This window comes from Bubalus kerabau, chromosome 9, assembly GCF_029407905.1.
Source record: "Bubalus kerabau isolate K-KA32 ecotype Philippines breed swamp buffalo chromosome 9, PCC_UOA_SB_1v2, whole genome shotgun sequence".
NCBI classification, from domain to species: domain Eukaryota; kingdom Metazoa; phylum Chordata; class Mammalia; order Artiodactyla; family Bovidae; genus Bubalus; species Bubalus kerabau.
Window position 1 is genome coordinate 55541308 of NC_073632.1, and position 24306 is coordinate 55565613.

A 24306-nucleotide genomic window follows, 5' to 3' on the forward strand; every position below is an offset into this window, starting at 1 on the left:
ATTGTTGTTTAGTCACTAAGTTGCATCTGACTCTTTTGTGACCCCATGGACTGTAGCCCGCCAGGTTCTTTTGTTCATCGATTTCCCAGACAAGAATACTGGAGTGCCATTTCCTTCTCCTGGGATCTTCCCAACCCAAGGATCAGATCCATGTTTTCTGCATTGGCAAGTGGCTTCTTTACCACTGAGCCACCTAGGAATCCCCTGCATTCACATAGCTAGAAGTAACAGTCTCTGTTTGAATGCAGAGACCATGGCCTTTTTGCTACAGGTACTCATAAATTACATTCTCAAGGGCAGGGATAGTACTAGAGAACTTTGATTATAGCCAAGAGATGATATATGAGGGAACATAGCAGAGAGCCCCTACTCTGACTGTGGGGAATGGGATTTAGAAGATGGGGACGGGAAACTATGAAGCTCTGGAAGAGAAATCGTAAGGGCAAATATAAATTGTGCCATAATGTGCATTCATTAGAATCACTTTACAATTTAATATCCATTACAGAGCTAATAAGAAGATTAAAAACTAAAGCCAATTGACCCCTCTCATCCTAACCAGAAATTGAATTGAGATACAGCATTAGTTTAGATTATTGGTCCCCAGTCATGTCAGAGTGATTTTAAACTGACTATATGCATTTCTAGAAGCACATTAGTAAGAATTGCTGTGGTATTTTAAAAAGCTTGTACTTCATTAGAAGTTCCAATCCATCTTAAAAAGTCCCCTTCCTAGGAAAAGCAATTCAGTTGCTATTTAATAGAGATAGCCATACCTAGCTCCCACGGACCAGTTTTTCCAGTTTCTCCTGAGGCATGGGCTTCTATTTATTCACCTACTTCTGACTGCATATATGATTTTATATTCAAAATCTTTGGAGATGTGTTTCATTTTTAAAAATAGAATACAAGTGATTTTATACTTTATGAACTGAAGAAGTAAAAGGCTTAAGAAGATTATAGATTATCATAACAATCTGCATATAAGATGTCTTTCATCTGGAGAACATTAAAAATCAAGAGAGATTAAAGATAACAAAGAGGGGGCAATGAGCCATTAATACACAGAACACCATCAGAATTTGCCACATTCATAAAACTTATTTAGAATTCAGTGAACTAGAAAATGAAAAAAAAAAATGGTAAAGCAACCCACTCAAAAAATAAAGGAGGCAAAAAACAATTCATTAACATGGCAAAGCTTGATATAACCAAAATGAGAACTGACTATTAAAACTATAGCTTATGAAAAATCAAATATGAGTTTAAAAAACTGCATGTAAACATGCACCATGCACTACTCTTTTTTTGTGTTTACAGTGTTTGTAAATAACCCTTCAAATGCAGTAAAGATTACATATAGGAGGAAATTCCAAACAACTTAATTTACCTAAGTAATCATATAGTAGTACTGAATGTGAATGGTTATACATATATTTGTTTCAACTAAATGGCCAAACTTTTTTTTTTTTTTAACGTCCATTCATAGATTCTATGAGTGAAAATTTTGTTGAAAGTAGATCAGGGGATTGGCTCAGACAATAAAGAATCTGCCTGAAATGCGGGAGACCTGGCTTTGATTCCTGGGTCTGGAACATACCCTGGAGAAAGAAATGGCAACCCACTCCAATATTCTTGCCTGGGAAATCCCTTGGATAGAGGACCCTGGCAGGCTACAATCTGTGGGGTCACAAAGAGTTGGACATGACTGAGTGAGTGACAAACAGGGGATATGGATGATTCATTTTCTGATTGTAAAACTTACCCATTAAGAAATTTCGCATAGTACTATGCACAGGTATTTATTTGGAACTAATCACATTATTAGACGCTAATCACACATGAGACGCTTCCCTGGTGGCTCAGACGGTAAAGCGTCTGCCTGCAATGCAGGAGACTCTGGTTCAATCCCTGGGTTGGGAAGATCCCCTGGAGAAGGAATGGCAACCCACTCCAGTATTCTTGCAACCCACTCCAGAATTCTTGCCTGGAAAATCCCATGGACGGAGAAGCCTGGTAGGCTACAGTCCATGGGGTCGCAGAGTCGGACACGACTGAGCGACTTCACTTCACTTCACTTCAATCACTTTATGTTATGGTCATCTCTTTACCTGTTTATTATAATAGGAGTTTAAATTGATTCAGAGAAGAGCATTTGCTAAAAGGATATATTCAAATGCTTAGACCAGATGAGAGAGTTATATGGAGAAGAGGCTAGATAGATAGATAGATAATACACAGAACTATGGGGAAAGTATGTTGAGTTTAATGATAAAAATAAAAAATATATCAAAATTGTGGGGGGAAATGCCATTTTCATAAAGCCAGATTTTAAAGTAAGTCTTTTACTTATCTGAATTGTGAAAAGTTTTATTCTTTAACATAGCATATCAATTTTATTCCTAATGGGGAGAATTGATATTCTAGTTATCTGTCAAATGCACCCTTCTCAATCCATTCCCTCAACCCAAACTCCACACAATCATTGTGAAAAAAAAAAAAAAAAGATTCACTCTAGTTTCTTGGAAATCACTGGTTCACCATAATTGTTTTTCTGTCCACTCCAGTTTTGAATACATTTGCTCCGGAGGATTTAAACAATAAATGAGATTAGTAGGAAGAATAAATTAAGGGGCATGAATAAATCTTCCAAATTTCACAGTAGAAATTTTTATACAGTATTATAAAAATACTATAAAACATTTCCTTCTGCAAAATTCTTCTCAAGTATGTATGCATATTATATTGTAACCACAACACATATAACATTCTCTTTCTCTCTCTCTCTCTTTTGCTATTAGTGGAAGTCTGATTACCTCGTTTGGTAGTAATAAAGAATTATAGAAGCTATACAGTGGTTATTACTACTAAATATCAGTATTCTAAAAACTTATATGTTAAATATTTACCTAAACATTGACATTTAGTTAATTTATTTTTTACTAATTTCTAAATGTAGCATGTGTTTGAAAAGGTATTTTTCTGATATTTCAATAATTTTGTAGGGAAGTGTTATAAATGACCATCATTAAAAAACTTAACAGGATTGGTAATATATATTTCACATAATTTAGAGCATTGACACTTATGTCTGTGTTAGATTACAAAAGACAATAATATAGAATTAATTTTTAAAAGAAAATCTATGTATTTTAATATCTATCCCCATGGCCTTATGTTTTTATAGTTGCCATCAAATTAAAAACATGAAGACAAGCAAATAAAATTTTCTTTCTAATAAATAGGGTAGCTTTTTCTACAATGTCTTCATGGTGAATTCTTTCATTCCATAATGTGTGCTTCATTTTTTATGCATGATCATTGTAATTGATAAAAAATCATATAAACATCTCTAGAAATTTATTTTTTTAAAGTGAAACTCTGATTATAATTTGATCAGCTAATGAGTTATAATAAATGTAATCCAACTAATGTATCTCTTGCCATTAATTCTGAGGCCATGTTTGTTATATAAATTAGTACCATTTTAGAAATAATAGAATACTAAAACCAAAAGGATACTTTGTCAATTTAAGTAAAGTATTTAGAATACGAATTCACTATTATAACATGATCAGTATTTCAGCTTTGAACTTAAAACATTGTCCATTAACTCATTTAATTTTTAAAACTGCCTCAGGTTATAAAGCAGTCCCTCATTTCTAGGAAGTCACTATTATTTTCATATATAGTCATTGATAAAAAACAAGCTTCTACTTAGACTGGAAAAAATTATCTTTCCAAGGAAAACCAATTATTCAAATATTAAATTCCTAGAAAGTCCTAATTCATACTTGAAAAATAAAATAATATGGTCAATTAAAAAAGAATTCAATACATTAGAAAATCACAGCCAGAAATTTATACTTAAATCAATTCAGAGATGTCCATTGCCTACTGGAAATGGTACTCCAATGATCCTATCCTATAAGTAATTTATATTCTATGAATTATATTCTATAAATCTATGACCTTCTCAACCTACTAACCAACCTCCACCCTTCTGTTTCAGATTTGGATTGAATAATAATCCATCAGAGGGCAGACAGAATGAAAACCACATTCAGAAAACTAACAAATCTGATCACATGGGCCACAGGCTTGTCTAGCTAAATTAAACTATGAGCCATGTGGTGTAGGGCCAAACAAGACAGATGGATCATGGTGGAGAGTTCTGACAAAATGCGGTCCACTGGAAAAGGGAATGGCAAACGACTTCAGTATTCTTGTATTGAGAACCCCATGAACAGTATGAAAAGGCAAAAAGGTATGACATTGAAAGATGAACTCTCCAGGTCAGTAGGTGCCCAAAATGCTAATGGAGAAGGGTGGAGAAATAACTCCAGAAAGAAGGAAGAGATAGAGCCAAAGCAAAATCAACACCCAGTTGTGGATGTGACGGGTGATGGAAGTAAAGTTTGATGCTGCAAAGAGCAATGTTGCATAGGAACCTGGAATGTTAGGTTCATGAATCAAGGCAATTGAAAGTGGTCAAAAAGGAGATGGCAAGAGTGAATGTTGACATTTTAGGAATCAGTGAACTTAAATGGACTGGAATAGGTGAATTTAACTCAGAAGACCTTTACGTCTATGACTGTGGGCAAGAATCCCTTAGAAGCAATGGAGTAGCCATCATAGTCAACAAAAGAGTCCAAAATGCGGTACTTGAATGCAATTGCAAAAATGACAGAATGAGCTCTGTTCGTTTCAAGGCAAACCATTCAATATCCAAGTCTATGCCCCTACCAGTAATGCTGAAGAGGCAGAAGTTGAACAATTCTGTGAAGACTTACAAAAGCTTCTAGAACTAACACCCAAAAAGGATGTCCTTTTCATTGTAGGGGACTGGAATGCAAAAGTAGGAAGTCAAGAAAAAACGGGAGTTACAGGCAAATTTGGTCTTGGAGTACAGAATGAAGCAGGGCAAAGGCTAAGAGAGTTCTGCCAAGAGAACACACTGGTCATAGCAAACACCCCTTTCCGGTTCCATTATTCATAGCCTAAACAATAATACAAGAGAAGACTCTATACGTGGACATCACCAGATGGTCAATACCGAAATCAGATTGATTATATTCTTTGCAGCCAAAGATGGAGAAGCTCTATACAGTCAGCAGAATCAAGACCAGGAACTGACTGTGACTAAGATCATGAATTAGTTATTGCCAAATTCAGACATAAACTGAAGAAAGTAGGGAAAACCACTAGACCATTCAGGTATGACCAAAATCAAATCCCTTTTGACTACACAGTGGAAGTGACAAATAGATTCAAGGGATTAGACCTGATAGACAGAGTGCCTGAAGAACTATGGACAGAGTTTCCTGACATTGTACATGAGGCAGTGATCCAGACCATCCCCAAGATAAAGAAATGCAAAGAGGCAAAATGGTTGTCTGAGGAGACCTTACTAATAGCTGTGAAAAGAAGAGAAGTGAAAGGCAAAGAACAAATGGAAAGATATACCCATTTGAATGCAGAGTTCCAAAGAAGAGCAAGGAGAGATAAGAAAGCCTTCCTCAGTGATCACTGCACAGAAATAGAGAAAAACAATAGAATGGGAAAGACTAGAGATAACTTCTAGAAAATTAGAGATACCAAGAGAACATTTCATGCAAAGATGGGCTAAATAAAGGACAGAAATGACATGGGCCTAACAGAAGGAAAAGTTATTAAGAAGAGGCAGTGAGAATACACAAAAGAACTATACAAAAAAGATCTTCATGACCCAGATAATCATGATGCTGTGATCACTCACATAGAGCAAGACATTCTGAAATGCAAAGTCAAGTGGGCCTTAGAAAGCATCAATACGAATAGAGCTAGTGGACATGAAGGAATTCCAGTTGAGCTATTTCAAATCCTGAAAGATGATGCTGTGAAAGTGCTGCACTCAATATGCCAGCAAATTTGGAAAACTCAGCAGTGGCCACAGGACTGGGAAAGGTCAGTTTTCATTCCAATCCCTAAAAAAGGCAATGCCAAAAAATGCTCAAACTACTGCACAATTGCACTCATCTCACATACTAGTAAAGTAATGCTCAAAATTCTCCAAGCCAGGCTCCAACAGTATGTGAACCATGAGCTTCCAGATGTTCAAGCTGAATTTTGAAAAGGCAGAGGAGCCAGAGATCAAATTTACAACATCTGTTGGATCATCGAAAAAGCAAGAGAGAAAACTAGAAAAACTAGAAAACAAGAAAAACTACTTCTGCTTTATTGACTATGCCAAAGCCTTTGACTGTGTGGATCACAAGAATCTGTGGAAAATTCTTCAACAGATGGGAATACCAGACCACATGACTTGCCCCCTGAGACATCTGTATTCAGGTCAAGAAACAACAGTTAGAACTGAACATGCAACAACAGACTCGTTCCAAATCAGGAAAGGAGTACATCAAGTCTGTATTTTGTCACACTGTTTATTTAACTTATATGCATAACACATCATGTGAAATGCTTGCCTGGATGAAGCACAAGCTGGAATCAAGATTTCTGGGAGAAATATCAATAACCTCAGATATGCAGATGACACCACTCTTATGGCAGAAAGTGAAGAAGAACATAAGAGCCTCTTGATGAAAGTGAAAGAGGAAAGTGAAAAATTTGGTTTAAAACTCAACATTCAGAAAACTAAGTTTATGGCATCTGGTCCCATCTCTTCATGTCAAATAGATAGGTAAACAGTGGAAACAGTGACAGATTTTTATTTTTGGTGGTGGGGGGGGGGGGGTGGGGCTCCAAAATCATTGCAGATGTTGACTGTAGCCATGAAATTAAAAGACACTTGCTTCTTGGAAGAAAAGTTATGACCTATTTAGACTGCATATTAAATATCAAAGACATTATTTTGCCAACAAAGGTCCATCTAGTCAAAGCTATGGTTTTTCCAGTAGTCATGTATGGATGTGAGAGTTGGACTGTAAAGAAAGCTGAGCACCGAAGAATTGATGCTTTAGAACTGTGGTGTTGGAAGAGACTCTTGAGAGTCCCTTGGACTGTAAGAAGATCCAACCAGTCCTTCCTAAATGAAATCAGTCCTGAATATTCATTGGATGGACTGATGCTGAACTTAAACTCTTATACTTTGACCAACTGATGCGAAGAACTGACTCATTTGAAAAGATTCTGATGCTGGGAAAGATTGAAGGCGGGAGAAGGGGACTACAGAGGATGAGATGGTTGGATGGCATCACCGACTCAATGGACATGAATTTGAGTAGGCTCCAGCAGCTGGTGATGGACAGGTAAGCCTGGCGTGCTGCACTCCAAGGGGCCTCAAAGAGTCGAACACCACTGAGCGACTGAACTAAACTAATGCCACCTGCACTGAAAGGGCTGCTCCACTCAGTCCTTTATCTTCGTAGGAGTATTTCAAGTTGATTAGAAGAAATTACTCCATTCCTAACTACCTTCAACTTAGCCATACAAATCCATGTGAATGCACTTTAAGAGTCTTGTTTGCATTCAAGTATACTGAAGTGCCAGCAATTGAAAGGAGAAAATACAATGCCAATTTTCTCAAATCGACCTCTTAGTGTATCTTATAATACAAATAATGGACCAAAAATGCAACACACTATTTCTCCATGGTTTTCTGTTCTGTCCAAAAAAGCAAAGGAATAATTTTTTCACTCATGAGAAATATAAAAGTTAGAGTAGGTTGATAAAACTCCTCTCAGAATTATAAAGAAGTGTTAACATGACATTTAATATCTTTGCTGTAATAATCACCTGGCAATACTTAGAGATAAGTCAAGATTTTAGAAGCCAAAGGTTTCAAAATTAAGCAGCAGCCTCAAGCAGAGCTGTAGATAGATTTCAAAAAACCTCAGAGTTTGAAAAATATTTTAAAGAGTTTTAGTAAGAGTACGAGATGATGTCTGAATTTCTTCTATTAGATCCCCACCAAGTGGTTGCACAGTCAACTTGATAACCTTCAGTGACAGTGAATCTACCATCTTTAGAGGTAGCCCCTTTTATCAGGATTATGATAAGGTTCATTTTTATAAGCCAAAATCTATCTTCTTGTAGCGTTCTGTAACTGTACCTCATTAGGTCATATAAACCAATATTTCACTTCTTTTCTATTCTGTAAATGTAAATATTATATTTCCAAATACTTCTCTACTTTTCTATCTCATTTTTACCCTACTTGTTAAATAACCTCAATAAAGCTAAAGAAAATAAAAATATTCAAAATTAAAAATAAAATAAATTCACTGCATGGAATATAGCTGGAATTTATAAAAATCTCTTAAGATATAGACCCTGAAAAATAGACCAACATACTTCATCATATATCTTCCTTCTTGATACTGCCAGCATTTAAAATACCTCCTTATACCTTCTGGCAGAGGGGATGCACCTCTGTGATATACAGTTCTCCAAACCAGTGGTTGTCCACTGCTGTGTCATCATACATTAGTGTGTACTGGAGGACCAAGAGGGAGGGGGAGAATTAGAGCTGGCACAGCATTGCGTGAACCCCCATCCCCATGTCTTCACCCCTGCCCCCTCTGTTACTTCAGCAATGCATAAGTGAGCCTCTAGGAGTGAATTGTGCATTGAATACTATACTTTATGTGAGTCACAGCCTCAATGTTCACACGACAGATTCACACATACCTTTCCCTTCATCACCAACAAAATGGATAGCAATTTAACAATTTGAGCAAAGATGCTAATGGTTTTATTACCTCAATTTTCATGCACTCAGATACATCTGCTATTAAATAAAAGTGTGCTTTTTCCCTTAGACACTGTTTGTTTCAAAAATGATTGAAGGAATTTTAATGGAATAAATTGGGTCATCTGGTTCGAGACAAGAAAGTGATTAAACATATTTACCTTTCTCTATTCAAATAAGTAAATATCTTCAAACTCTGCAGCACAAATGATAGTGGGGAAAACACTGTCATATTACTATCCATGGACTTCTGGAGACAAATGATACATCAGAGCATCATATTAATGGGTAAACCAGTAGTTGAAAGTAGGAGGAAGGTTTCAGGGAGAAAATATTTTTACATGAGGGAAATGCCAAAAGTGCTATGTTCAAAATATGCACTCATCCTGAAATTATCATTTGGAGTAAGTAGGTCCCCTAGCCCACTTGCTTGGTCTCCCATCAAGGCATTTCTTGCTTCAAGTGTGTGTGCATCCTATTAGTAGAAAGGCAGATTGGAGAAGACTGATGATGTTACAGAGAAAACACAGGCTAGTCCTCCATATTAATGGCATATTCCCCTATTCATTTGGAGAAGCAGAGTGAATGCAAAAGTTATTACATCAAGGAATCTTTTGGCGAATTTTTAGTTAATTAAAATAAACCTTAGAGTATAAAAGATTCCAGAGAGAAAAATAGGGCTTCCCTGGTGGCTCAGATGGTAAAGACTCTGCCTGCAATGTGGGAGACCTGGGTTTGATCCTTGGGTGGGGAAGTTCCCCTGGAGAAGTGAATGGCACCCCACTCCAGTATTCTTGGCTGGAAAATTCCAAGGACCGAGGAACCTGGTGGGCTACCATCTGTGGAGTTGCAAAGGGTTAGACATGACTGAGCAATTAACACAGACAGAAAAATCAGACTAGGTGCTACATCAGCAACACTGTGCAAGAGAGAGAGGGCAAATGTATCTCAAATGTATCAGAAAAAAAAAATTCAGTATAGAATTCTATATCATGCCATATTGCAACATTAAGTGACAGGGCATTTTTAGACAAGAGCTATCATAAATTTACAGAAATAAGCTTAAAAATGAATTATAATCTTTCAGGGAAAGTATATCTCAGTTTTTCTGAAACACTTATTAAAGGGAACTTGCAAGCAACATAACATGAAATACACCTAAGAGGTATCTTGACTATTCTAAAAACCTAAGATTTTAACATATATATATATATAACTTTAAAAATGTTAAATTTATACATATGAAAATATATATGTTTATACATACATATAATGAGTCTATTAGCTTAGTTCAGTCAATCAGTCATGTCCAACTCTTTGCGACCCCATGGACTGCAGCACACTATGCTTCCCTGCTGCTGCTGCTAAGTCGCTTCAGTCGTGTCCAACTCTGTGCGACCCCAAAGACGGCAGCCCACCAGGCTCCCCCGTCCCTGGGATTCTCTAGGCAAGACTGGAGTGGGTTGCCATTTCCTTCTCCAATGCATTAAAGTGAAAAGTGAAAGTGAAGTCGCTTAGTAAGTGTCCGACTCTTCGTGACCCCATGGACTGCGGCCTACCAGGCTCCTCCATCCATGGTATTTTCCAGGCAAAAGTACTGGAGTGGGTTGCCATTGCCTTCTCCGCTATGCTTCCCTATCCATCACCAACTCTTGGAACCTACTCAAACTCATGTCCATTGAGTCGGTGATGCCATCTGACCATCTCATCCTCTGTCATCCCCTTTTCCTCCCACTGTCAATCTTTCCCAGCATCAGGGTCTTTTCAACCGAGTCAGTTCTTCGCATCAGGTGGTCAAAGTATAGGAGTTTAATCTTCAGCATCAGCCCATCCAATGAATATTCAGGACTTATTTCATTTAGGATGGACTGGTTGGATCTCCTTGCTGTCCAAGGGACTCTCAAGAGTTTTCACCAACATCACAGTTCAAAAGCTTCAATTCTTTGCCACTCAACATTCTTTACACTCCAATTCTCACATCCATACATGACTACTGGAAAAAACACAGCTTTGACTAGATAGACCTTTGTCAGCAAAGTCATGTCTTTGGTTTTTAATATGCTGTCTAGGTTGGTCATAACTTTTCTTCCAAGGAGCAAGCATCTTTTAATTTCATGGCTGCAGTCACCATCTGCAGTGATTTTGGAGCCCCTGAAAATAAAGTCTGTCACTGTTTCCATTGATTCCCCATCTATTTGCCATGAAGTGAAGGAACCATATACCATGATCTTAGTTTTCTGAATGTTGAGGTTTAAGTCAACTTTTTCATTTTCCTCTTTCACTTTCAAAAGAGGCTCTTCAGTTCTTCACTTTCTGCCATAAGGGTAATGTCATCTGCATATCTGAGGTTATTGATATTTCTCCCAGCAATCTTGATTTCAGCTTGTTCTTCATGCAGCCCAGCATTTCACATGATGTATTATACATATAAGTTAAATAAGCCAGGTGACAAAATATAGTCTTGGCATACTCCTTTCCCGATTTGAAATGACTCTGTTGTTGCATGTCCAGTTCTAATTGTTGCTTCTTGACCTGAATATAGTTTTCTCAGAAGGCAGGTCAGGTAGTCTGGTATTCTCATGTCTTTAAGACTTTTCCACAGTTTGTTGTTATCCACACAATCAATCCCTTGGAAAAGGAGATGGCAGCCCACTCCAGTATTCTTGCCTGGAAAATCCCATGGACGGCAGAACCTGGTAGGCTGCTGTCCATGGGGTTGCAAAGAGTTGGACACGACTGAGCGACTTCACTTCACACAATCAAAGGCTTTGGCATAGTCAATAAAGCAAAAGTAAATGCTTTTCTGGAACTCTCTTGCTTTGTCCTCCAGTGGATGTTGGCAATTTGATCTCGGTTCCTCTACCTTTTCTAAATCCAGCTTGAACATCTGAAGTTCATGGGTCACATACTTTGGAAGCCTGGCTAGGAGAATTTTGAGCATTACTTTACTAGTGTGTGAGATGAGAGCAATTGTGCCATAGTTTGAGCATTTTTTGGCCTTGCCTTTTTTAGGGATTGGAATGAAAACTGACCTTTTCCAGTCGTGTAGCCACTGCTGAGTTTTCCAAATTTGCTGGCATATTAAGTGCAGCACTTTCACAGCATCATCTTTTAGGATTTGAAATAGCTCAACTGGAATACCATCATTTCCACTAGCTTTACTTGTAATGATGCTTCCTAAGGCCCACTTGACTTTGCATTCCAGGATGTCTGGCTCAAGGTGAGTGATTACACCATCATGATTATCTGAGTCATGAAGATCTTTTTTTGTATAGTTCTTCTGTGTATTTTTGCCACCTCTTAATATCTTCTGTTTCTTTTAGGTTCATATTCATTTCTGTTTTTTTTGTACTCGTCTTTGAATGAAATGTTCCCTTGATGTTTCTAATTTTCTTGAGTTACCTCTAGTCTTTCCTATTCTATCGTTTTCCTCTAATTCTTTGCATTCATTGCTGAGGAAGACTTTCCTATCTCTCCTTGCATTTCTTTGGAACTCTACATTCAAATGGGTATATCTTTCCTTTTCTCCTTTGCCTTAGCTTTTCTTCTTTTCTTAGCTATTTGTAAGGACTCCTCAGGCAACAATTTGCCTCTTTGCATTTCTTTTTCCTGGGGATGGTCTTGCTCACTGCCTCATGCACAATATCAGGAAACTCTGTCCATAGTTCTTCAGGCACTCTGTCTATCAGGTTTAATCCCTTGAATCCATTTGTGACTTCCACTGTGTAACCATAAGGGATTTGATTTAGGTCATACCTGAATGGTCTAGTGGTTTTCCCTACTTCAATTTAAGTCTGAATTTGGCAATAAGGAATTCATGCTCTTTGCTACAGTCAGCTCCCAGTCTTGATTTTGCTGACTGTATAGAGCTTCTCCATGTTTTGTTGCAAAGAATATAATCAATCTGATTTCAGTATTGACTATCTGGTGATGTCTATGTGTAGAGTCTTCTCTTGTATTGTTGGAAGAGAGTTTTTGCAATGACCAGTGAGTTCTCTTGGCAAAACTCTGTTAGCCTTTGACTTGTTTTGTTTTATATTACATGACCAAATTTGCCTGCTATTCCAGGTATCTCTTGACTTCCTACTTTTGCATCCCAGCCCCCTGTAATGAAGAGGACATCATTTTTTTTTTTTTTTTTTTTTTTTTTTTGGTGTTAGTTCTAGAAGGTTTTGCAGGTCTTCATAGAACCATTCAACTTCAGGTTCTTCAGCTTACTGGTAAGACTATAGACTTGGATTACTGTGATATTGAATGGTTTGTCTTGGAAAAGGACAGAGATCATTCTATCATTTGTGAGATTGCATCCAAGTACTGCCTTTTGGACTCTTTTGTTGACTATGATGGCTACTTCATTTCTTCTAAGGGATTCTTGCCCACAGTAGGAGATATAATGGTCATCTGAGTTAAATTCACCCATTCCAGTCCATTTTAGTTCATTAATTCCTAAAATGTCAATATTCAGTCTTGCCATCTCCTGTTTGCCTCGATTCATGAACCTAACTTTCCAGGTTCCTATGCAATATTGTTCTTACAGCATCAGACTTTACTTCCATCATCCATCACATCCACAACTGGGTCTTGGTTTTGCTTTGGCTCCATCTCTTCCTTCTTTCTGGAGTTATTCCTCCACTCTTCTACAATAGCATTTTGGGCACCTACTGACCTGGGGAGCTCATCTTTCAGTGTCATACTTTTTTCCTTTTCATACTGTTCATGGGGATCTCAATACAGGAATACTGAAGTCATTTGCCATTCCCTTCTCCAGTAGACTACGTTTTGCCAGAACTCTACACCATAGTCTGTCCATCTTGGGTGGCCCTACATGGCATGGCTCATAGTTTCATTGAGCTAGACAAGGCTGTGGTCCATGTGATCAGATTGGTTAGTTTTCTGTGATTGTGGTTTTCATTCTATCTACCCTCTAATGGATAAGGATAAGAGACTTATGGAAGCTTAGGATGGACTGCTCAGGGTGAGGGTAGGGGGTGGTGTGTGGTATCTGAGTCTAGTTCTGATGGGTGGGGCCATGTTCAGTAAATCTTTATTCCAATTTTCTGTTGATTAGCAGGGCTGTGTTTGCTTCCTGTTGCTTGACGTGAAGTCAAACTATGGTGTGGTTGTTATGTGTATATATTAAAGATATGTGGTGAGAAATGATTAACAAAACCACAAAGTGTTTATCTCAAATTAAATCAGAAACTCAGAAGAATAAAGGAAGAACAACTAAAAAAAAGAATGTGGATTGAACAAAATGTTTCTGATATTCCTACATTTTTTGTGTAATAGGAATAAAATAAATAGTATTGTAAAGAAAACTATACAGGTTATGATTCAGTCAACGTGAAAATAAAGCTAAATTTTTCTATAGTTTTGAAATTGCCATAATACCTAAGGAAAGAAAATAATTTTTTAAAATTTTGGAAAGTTCATGGCTTGACATAGAATTGATGGTTTAGAGACGATTAAACCTGTATACAGGTCAGGAAGCAACAGTTAGAACTAGTCATGGAGTAACAGACTGGTTCCAAATAGGAAAAGGAGTACGTCAAGGCTATATATTGTCACCCTGCTTATTTAACTTCTATGCAAAGTACATCATGAGAAATGCTGGCCTTGAGAAAGTCATTTCCTAGGCAGGTTGATAGGGAGTCTAGGGGTCCCCAAGGAGAGAGGGGTCTGGAATTCTCAAGGAGGAAGAAATGACAAACTTTTTTTCTTTCTCCACATTCCTTAGGATTATATAACAATAATGTATCCTGCCTAAGGACAGTCTTTGGATTAAACCTTCTGTTATCTTAAAATGTTAATTATGGGAGTAGACCTGGTCTTTACAAGGATGTATCTTGCCTGAGGACAGTGTTATCTTAAAATGTAAATTATGGGAGTAGGTATGATGAGGTCTTTACAACCTCCAGACATTCTTTGGATTATATAACTTCATTGTTAACACTAGCAAGCGGGTACTCTTTCTGCCCCCTTCTGATGCCTATGTCAGAAGCTTTCTCTATCTCCTTTGTACTTTAATAAAACTTTATTACACAAAAGCTCTGAGTGATCAAGCCTCGTCTCTGGCCCCGGATTGAATTCTTCTCCTCCAGGGGCCAAGAATCCCGGTGTCTTCGTGTGATTCAACAACAACCTTTCAGCCTGGAAGAAGCACAAGTAGAATCAAGATTGCTGGGAGAAATATCAATAACCTCAAATATGCAGATGACACCATCCTTATGTCAGAAAGTGAAGAAGAACTAAAGAGCCTCTTGATGAAAGTGAAAGAGCAGAGTGAAAAAGTTGGCATCAAGCTCAACTTTCAGAAAACTAAGATCATGGCCTTCGGTTCCATCACTTCATGGCAAATAGATGCGGAATCAGTGGCTGACTTTATTTTTTGGGGCTCCAAAATCACTGCAGATGGTGATTGCAGCCATGGAATTAAAAGACGCTTACTCCTTGGAAGGAAAGTTATAACCAACCTAAACAGCATATTAAAAAGCAGAGACATTACTTTCTCAACAAAGTCAAAGCTTTGTTTTTTACTAAAGCTAGTCAAAGCTATGGTTTTTCCAGTAGTCATGTATGGATGTGAGCATTGGACTATAAAGAAATCTGAGCACCAAAGAATACATGCTTTTGAACTGTGGTGTTGGATAAGACTCTTGAGAGTCCCTTGGACTGCAAGGAGATCCAACCAGTCCATTCTAAAGGAGATCAGTCCTGGGTGTTCATTGGAAGGACTGATGCTGAGGCTGAAGCTCCAATACTTTGGCCACCTGATGCGAAGAGCTGACTCATTTGAAAAGACTCTGCTGATGGGATGGATTGGGGGCAGGAGGAGAAGGGGAAGATGAAGGATTAGATGGTTGGATGGCATCACTGACTCAATGGACATGACTTTGGGTAAACTCTGGGAGTTGGTGATGGACAGGGAGACCTGGCATGCTGTGGTTCATTGGGTCGCAAAATGTCGGACACATCTTATCAACTAAACTGAACTGAAGTATATTCATATTACTTTTTTTACTCTGTGAATTTCCAGTGTGTGTTTATTTTGGAATTATCATAATTATCCTATGTGTATGTGATAAAAACAAAAAAATGCAAAGTAGTTTATTATTTTATGGTGAATGTTACAAATCTAATTGCTTAAAACAAAATACTAGAGCAAGACTTTATATGACAGTGATTATATTATTTAATTATTTTTTAAAATTTATTTATTTTAATTGGAGGTTAATTACTTTACAATATTGTATTGGTTTTGCCATACATCAACATGAATCTGCCACGGGTGTACACGTGTTCCCAATCTTGAACCCCCCTCACCTCCTTCCCCGTACCATCCCTCTGGGTCATCCCAGTGCACCAGCCCTAAGCATCCTGTATCATGCATCAAACCTGGACTGGTGATTCATTTCATATGTGAACTCCGGGAGTTGGTGGTGGACAGGGAGGCCTTGTGTGCTGTGATTTGTGGGGTCGCAAAGAGTCAGACACAACTGAGCAACTGATCTGATCTGATCTGATTATACATGTTTCAATGCCATTCTCCCAAATCATCCCACCCTCTCTCTCTCCCACTGAGTCCAAAAGACTGTTCTATACATCTGTGTCTCTTTTGCTGTCTCGCTTACAGGGTTATCATTACCATCTTCTAAATTCCATATATATGCATTAGTATACTGTATTGGTGATTTTCTTTCTGGCTTACTTCACTCTGTATAATAGGCTCCAGTTTCATCCACCTCATTAGAACTGATTCAAATGTATTCTTTTTAATGGCTGAGTAATACTCTATTGTGTATATGTACCACAGCTTTCTTATCCATTCATCTGCTGATGGACATCTAGGTTGCTTCCATGTCCTGGCTATTATAAACAGTGCTGTGATGAACATTGGGGTACACGTGTCTCTTTCAATTCTGGTTTCCTCGGTGTGTATCCCCAGCAGTGGGATTGCTGGGTCATAAGCAGAGATATTACTTTGCCAACAGAGGTCCATCTAGTCAAGGCTATGGTTTTTCTTGTGGTCATGTATGGATGTGAGAGTTGGACTGTGAAGAAGGCTGAGCGCTGAAGAATGGACGCTTTTGAACTGTGGTGTTGGAGAAGACTCTTGAGAGCTCTTTGGACTGCAAGGAGATCCAACCAGTCCATTCTGAAGGAGATCAGCCCTGGGTGTTCTTTGGAAGGAATGATGCTAAAGCTGAAACTCCAGTACTTTGGCCACCTCATGTGAAGAGTTGACTCATTGGAAAAGACTCTGATGCTGGGAGGGATTGGGGGCAGGAGGAGAAGGGGACGACAGAGGATGAGATGGCTGGATGGCATTACTGACTCGATGGACGTGAGTCTGAGCGAACTCCGGGAGTTGTTGACGGACAGGGAGGCCTGGCGTGCTGCAATTCATGGGGTCGCAAAGAGTTGGATACAACTGAGCGACTGAACTGAACTGAAAGGCAGTTCTATTTCCAGTTTTTTAAGGAATCTCCACACTGTTCTCCATAGTGGCTGTACTAGTTTGCATTCCCACCAACAGTGTAAGAGGGTTCCCTTTTCTCCACACCCTCTCCAGCATTTATTGCTTGTAGACTTTTGGATAGCAGCCATTCTAACTGGCGTGAAATGGTACCTCTTTGTAGTTTTGATTTGCATTTCTCTGATAATGAGTGATGTTGAGCATCTTTTCATGTGTTTGTTAGCCATCTGTATGTCTTCTTTGGAGAAATGTCTGTTTAGTTCTTTGGCCCATTTTTTGATTGGGTCGTTTATTTTTCTGAAATTGAGCTGCAGGATTTGCTTGTATATTTTTGAGATTAGTCCTTTGTGAGTTGCTTCATTTGCTATTATTTTCTCCCATTCTGAAGACTGTCTTTTCACCTTGCTTATGGTTTCCTTTGTTGTGCAGAAGCTTTTAATTTTAATTAGGTCCCATTTGTTTATTTTTGCTTTTATTTCCAATATTCTGGGAGATGGGTCATAGAGGATCATGCTGTGATTTATGTCGGAGAGTGTTTTGCCTATGTTCTCCTCTAGGAGTTTTATAGTTTCTGGTCTTATGTTTAGATCTTTAATCCATTTTGAGTTTATTTTGTGTATGGTGTTAGAAAGTGTTCTAATTTCATTCTTTTACAGGTGGTTGACTATATTATTTAAAATGTGTTCAAATCTCTTTTTTACTTTTAAATTATCTCTTCTTCCCCTGTAGGGTAGATTTTTGTTTTATCTTCATCTTTCTCCGTCATGTCAGTGACAAATATAGTGATACATTTGGGTAATATCTGGAATAGGAAATGGCAACCCACTCTAGTGTTCTTTCCTGGAGTATCCCACGGACAGAGGAGACTGGCACACTGAAGTCTGTGGTGTTGCAAAAAGTCGATCAAGACTGAAGTAACTTAACATGCATGCATGGGTAATATATCAACGGATTCTAATAATATCATCAAGGTTATAAATAAAGGCCTGAGGAAGACAGTGGATTTTCCTCTGCCATTGGATAAACAGTTTTCTCTCTCAGTTGGTGTCTCTCTTCAGTATAAATCCTGGGTGAGATTTATATATTTACAGTGTATAGGTTACAGTAAGTGGTCCTGGACATGTCCTAAAGTCTTCAAAAATCAGAAAAGCTGAGCTTTTCCCTGAGACATTCACATCTGCAGAATAAATATTTCTTTTAAAATCACCTGTTTGTTTGTTTTTTCTCCTGAATAAGGGACATACAGACTTTGTCAGATGATAAACCTCATGTGAGCTCTACTGTGTGGAGAAGACCTAGGATGGCCAAGGAGCACAGTGAAATCATAAATAGAACCTCAGGTAAATTTCCTCTGCCAGCCCTGTTTCTATTTTCATTCATGTTCCTGCTGATGCTGGAAAAATGACTGAGATTATAATAACCAGATGGACTTTCATTTTTTTTTAACTATTTCAGGATAAATTGCCACTAATTTTATTTAATAACATAAAATCTTATCATGAAAATATTAACACATATTCTTTGGTCTAGACATTAAAATGATCTGATCAGATGAATTCCTAGTCAGTAACCATGCAAGTGTTAAAAAACAATCTCATAATCCTTAATGAGAAATTATCCTATGATTTACACTAGCTGGAGATAAATATTGTATTTTTATAAATATCTTTGGTCATTTATATTATATACTATACTTATATATACACATATATAATATGTATATATAAATGTAATATACATATATAGGATATACTGTAATATAATAGATTATTTAATATATTAATATAATTCACTTACCTTCAGTCTAAATATTTTAGAAAAAAATTTTAAATATCTGTGTAATTATTTGTTAGTGAAATAATATTTTCATCTCAAAGCATAGATGTATCTTGTTTGTTATAATGTTCAGCACCCTAGTTATTTTATAATACCCCTACTCCAAAGCAATAGGTTTTAAAGCCTAAAATATCATTTAAAATTAGTTTAAAATAAGAACTATGTTACCCAAGTAATTTCAGACAATGAAAATTTTATTTAACTCTGAAATGATCTCAAGAATATTCTGACTTCCCTTTTTCTTATAATTGAAAGCTGTGGTGATGTTGTATTTCTTAAAATTACATACTTATTATTAATTTTATTTGATTCAAACATTTTAATTTCACAAAATATAATTTATCCTTTGTTTTTCCCTTTTTGTTCTCCCAAAAGCCTCAATATTTCACTTTTTGATAAGAAAATACTTCTGCTTCCAGGTGTGTTCTTATATTTGTTTGCATTGGAGCCACAGTGGAAAAGAAGAGTTGACAGATACTTTCTAGACTTTCTTCTAACTCTAGAGGTGTGTGAAGATTTGATATCTTTCCTGAAAGAGTAACTTCGGAATTCTCCAAGAGCATATGCAGAGCCACATAAATTAGAGGTTATGATTCAATGAGACAAAACTGAGTACAGAGAAATGAGTATTGATCATTACAACTGTTCCAGATAATGGAAGCTCGCTGTGTCTTCCTGAGGACATCACTTGGCTGGCAAGCTAAAAGCTGGTGGCTGATGATCAAAGTCTCAGTGGTCTTGGCACGTCAGCATCTATGCCTGGGAGTTAGACTTTCACTCTACTATAGCTGTGAATGATGTGTTGTTGCCTTTCAAAATTCTGGGCATACTTGGTGCTCCCAGTGAGGGCTATTGTGTTTCAGGAGTTTAATTTTAAATCTGAATTGAAAACAACTGACAGTTGTAGTCAAAGAGAAAAATTATCCCAACAAGCAAGGTTTTCCTTCACAGTCTATTCCAAACCTGTACTAGTGCATTTGTGCAAAAATTACACCAAAATAATCCAAATCAAACAAAATACAATGTGCACACCCACAAAATACTATTATTTTTATAAATTATTCTTTTGTGTTCCTTTTATTTAATCACTATAATCCCAAATATCTCTCTTTTAATTTATTTATGTTTAATTAGAGGATAATTGATTTACAATATTGTGTTGGTTTCTGCCATACATCAATATGAAATTGTTTTGAAAATGGCAAAATGCTGGTTAACTCTACAGCTAGGGGAGATACTAGTCCATAATAATCAACAGTCCATTAAAGTTCTAACCACCTTTTGAAAGTTAGTACACTTGGAGAAGGCAATGGCATCCCACTCCAGTACTCTTGCCTGGAAAATCCTATGGACAGAGGAGTCTGGTAGGCTGTAGTCCATGGGGTCATATATATGCAGTCCATATATAATTTTTATATTTGGATGATTTATTTGCATAGAAGAGATATTTAAAAGTAAGATGAACTATCTGCTAAACTCATATATAATAAAATAAAAAAATTCAGCTAAAGGGAGTTTTAGTTTGGTGCATTAAGCAAAGTAACTTAATTTAAAAGGGGGAAAAAACACATAAGAACCTATAATAGAAGTTTAGATTTTTCAAACATAAAATTCAAAGTATTTAATTACATTAATTTGGAGCTAGAATTTTCAGTTAGGAGGGTTAGTTCCACAAAATTCATTTTTCCAGCTTCTTGGAATTACTTTGAAATTCTAAATTTCCATATTTTGGAACAGATGTTGTATTGAGTGAGTTATGTGCTTGTGTGACTTTATGAAACAAAAATTACAAGGATATATAATAGGATTTTCATTTCCCAAATGATTCACTCTGCCATGGGTCACAAGACTAAGCACTTTGGATTGCTAAATTCATTCATATAGAAGGAAAAGAGTGTCAAGAATGAAAATTGAACTACTTAATTTGTATGGAAAAGATTAGTTTATTGAGGGGCTTATACTCCTTGGAAGGAAAGTTATGACCAACCTAGACAGCATATTAAAAAACAGAGACATTACTTTGTCAACAAAGGTCTGTCTAGTCAAGGCTATGGTTTTTTCAGTGGTCATGTATGGATGTGAGAGTTGGAATGTGAAGAAAGCTGAGCGCCGAAGAATTGATGCTTCTGAACTGTGGTGTTGGAGAAGACTCTTGAGAGTCCCTTGGACTGCAAGGAGATCCAACCAGTCCATTCTAAAGGAGATCAGTCCTGGGTGTTCATTGGAAGGACTGATGCTGAGGCTGAAGCTCCAATACTTTGGCTACGTGATGCGAAGAGCTGACTCATTTGAAAAGACTCTGCCGCTGGGAGGCATTGGGGGCAGGAGGAGAAGAGGGGCAACAGAGGATGAGATGGTTGGATGGCATTACTGACTCAATGGACATGGGTTTGGGTGGACTCCGGGAGTTGGTGATAGACAGGGAGTCCTGGTGTGCTGCCGTTCATGGGGTCACAAAGAGTTGGACACGACTGAGTGACTGAACTGAACTGACTGAAAATAATAAGAAGCATAGCTTTTTTAATGCCACAATAGTTATTTTCAAAAGTTTAGGAACTCCAAAGAACACACATTGAACTGGCAACAAGGAACACTTCTAGGTTTCACCAATATCTGAAATTTATCTTCAGATTATGAACCCATTTTCAGATTTCTTCTCTGTTCCTTTTAAATTAGAAAATTTAAGGAGATTAAGATAACCTGTATGTTTCTTGGTACCCTTATTAATGTAAGTTATTAAGTTTTAGCAATTAAGTGCTGCAACAGCCTGCTATCAGAACTGAGAGTAAACTGTTAATGTTCAAGAATTTTTGAACTTTGTTGTCCATATGAAACTAACAACATGGTAAATCAACTATGTGTGCATGTGCTAAGTCGCTCAGTCGTGTCTGACTCTTTGCAACTCTATGGACTGTAGCCTGCCAGGCTCCTCTGTCCATGGGGATTCTCCAGGCAAGAATACTGGAGTGGGTTACCAGTTCCTCCTCCAGGGGATCTTCCAGACCCAGGGATTGAACCCTCCACTCCTGTGTCTCCTGAACTGGTAGGTAGGTTCTTTACCACTAGCACCGCCTGAGAATTGCGACCCGATGGACTGTAGCCTACCAGGCTACTCTGTCCATGGGATTTCCCAGGCAAGAATACTTGAGTGGGTGCCATTTCCTTCTCCAGGGGATCTTCTGGATCCAGGAATCCAACCCGGGCCTCCTGCATTTCAGGCGGGTTCTTTACCACTAGGACTACCTAGGAAGCCTGCATTTCAACTAAAAAACAAGGATGAAAGGAAGGAAGAAAGGAAGGAATGGAGAGAGAGAGAAAGAAAAAAAGAAAGGTAAACAGAAAGAGTTTTGTGAGCACATTGATTGTACGAAATTGGCCATAGTATATTTACACTGTAATTGGCCATTGTCTGAGTATTTACACTATGTACTTAGCAAATGCAGTATATCTATTTTTTTTTTCCTGCTTTCCCCTGGAGAAACCATTGTTAGTCATTTACCAGCACAATATTGGTTTTATAGTTCCCAGTGCTCATATGTGTGAGCAATTTTTGAAATAGCCCTAACTCTAAATGGAGTGGTTGGTGAATTTCTTTGTGAATGAACTGTTGGTTTCTCATCAAATTCTACCCTTCCTTCTCTACTCCCATCATTTTGCACAAGGCCAGCATCCCTGAATATTATTATTTACATCAGACACATCGTCCCAGAATGATACTTTGAGCATATAATTTTTCTGCTTCCATATCTGATACTTTTGTTTGTCTGGAAAGTGAAAGTGTTAGTCGCTTCAGTTGTGGCTGACTCTTTGCAACCCCATAGGCTGTAGCCCACTGGACTCCTCTATCCATGGAATTCGCCAGGCAAGAATACTCGAATGGGCTCCCACGCCCTTCTCCGAGCGATCTTCCAAACCAAGGATTGAACCCAGGTCTCCTGCATTGCAGGCAGATTCTTTATTTTTTGAGCCACCAACTCTGGTCCTAAAACTGTCTCTTCAGGTTTCTATTTCTTTGTACCCTACACTCTGCTTGAGCCAAATGACTTAACTTGCTAGTGCCATCTTTTTTTTTTTTTTAATCCATAGCCTTTCTCCTTTCTTAAAAAGTCCTCCATGTTCTCTAAATTTATTGAAATAGTACTTATTCAATAAATAGGCATTTCAATATGTAGGTATTGAAATTCTTCTATTAAATGTTAAATAATAATGTTAAATGTTAAACATTTAACCTATCGTTCTTATACATCCCTTTAGTACAGCACTTTCCAATCCCTTTTCTTGTCTGGACTATTACAAGATTGCTTTACCCTGCTGACCTCTCATATCGACGCTAGAGTCACCTAGCATAAAGGTAGACCTGCAACATATCACTCCCACACAGAAGCCCAAAGAAGAATAAGGTTCAAACTGTGGTCACCATCCGTATCTGCAGGTCTCACACATGTTGATTCAACCAACTATTGGTCACAAATATTGCCCCCAAATTCCAGAAATTTACAAAAAATAAACCTTGAATTGCCCCACTCTGGGAACTACTTACATAGCATTTACATTGTATCAAGTATTACAAATAGTCTGAGATGAGTTAAAGTATATGGGAAGACATGCAAAGGTTATATGCAAACACTATGCCATTTTACACAAAGAACATGAGCATCAACAGATTGTTTACAGAGGAGTCCTGGAACCCATCCTCCATGGATGCTAAGGGACAATTGTATTTTGCAAGGAAAACAAAATCCATCACTAGTTATCTCTACTTACTTTTCACGCTCTTCTGCCAAATGTGGCATTGCAGGTTTTTCAAATATCTGTATTTGTGTTCATTCATCATTCTATATGGAATATTATTTGTGCTTTTCTTCATTTCACAAATGCCCAGACATCTATTAAGAGCTAGGTCCTCTGTCATTATTTGTTTCGTGAAGACAAATCATTTCACCTCTTCCAAGTAAGAGAGTTATTTTGCATTGCCACGAAAGTGTATTCACATAGCCTATGTTTATATGGGACTTAATAGTTTCCTAAAATGTGAATTCTAATTTAGAGATTGTGCCTTATTCACTTTTAATGAGAGAGAAAAAGTTCTGACCAAGCAAGTCTCTGTATCCCTATAGTTTGCGACTGGTGGCCATTTCTAACTTTCTGTTTCATCACAGAAACAAACAAATACACTCACACAGCTATAACAAAAAAGAATTAACAGGAGTTGGACACTCAAAAGGATAGATAATGTGCACTAAATGACCTTTGACCCTGTAGATCTGCATGTCTTATAATGTAACAGATTATTATTATAGAAACT

General features: G+C 37.5%; 1 long non-coding RNA gene across 1 annotated transcript; it reads left to right on the forward strand.

Annotated features, from left to right (window-relative positions):
- The first annotated feature begins 18400 nt into the window (after positions 1–18400).
- Positions 18401–22386, forward strand: LOC129660019 (uncharacterized). The gene is made up of 4 exons (XR_008718310.1): positions 18401–18505; positions 19421–19506; positions 21919–22044; positions 22173–22386. It is a non-coding gene; the product is annotated as an uncharacterized LOC129660019 (long non-coding RNA).
- The last annotated feature ends 1920 nt before the right edge of the window (positions 22387–24306 follow it).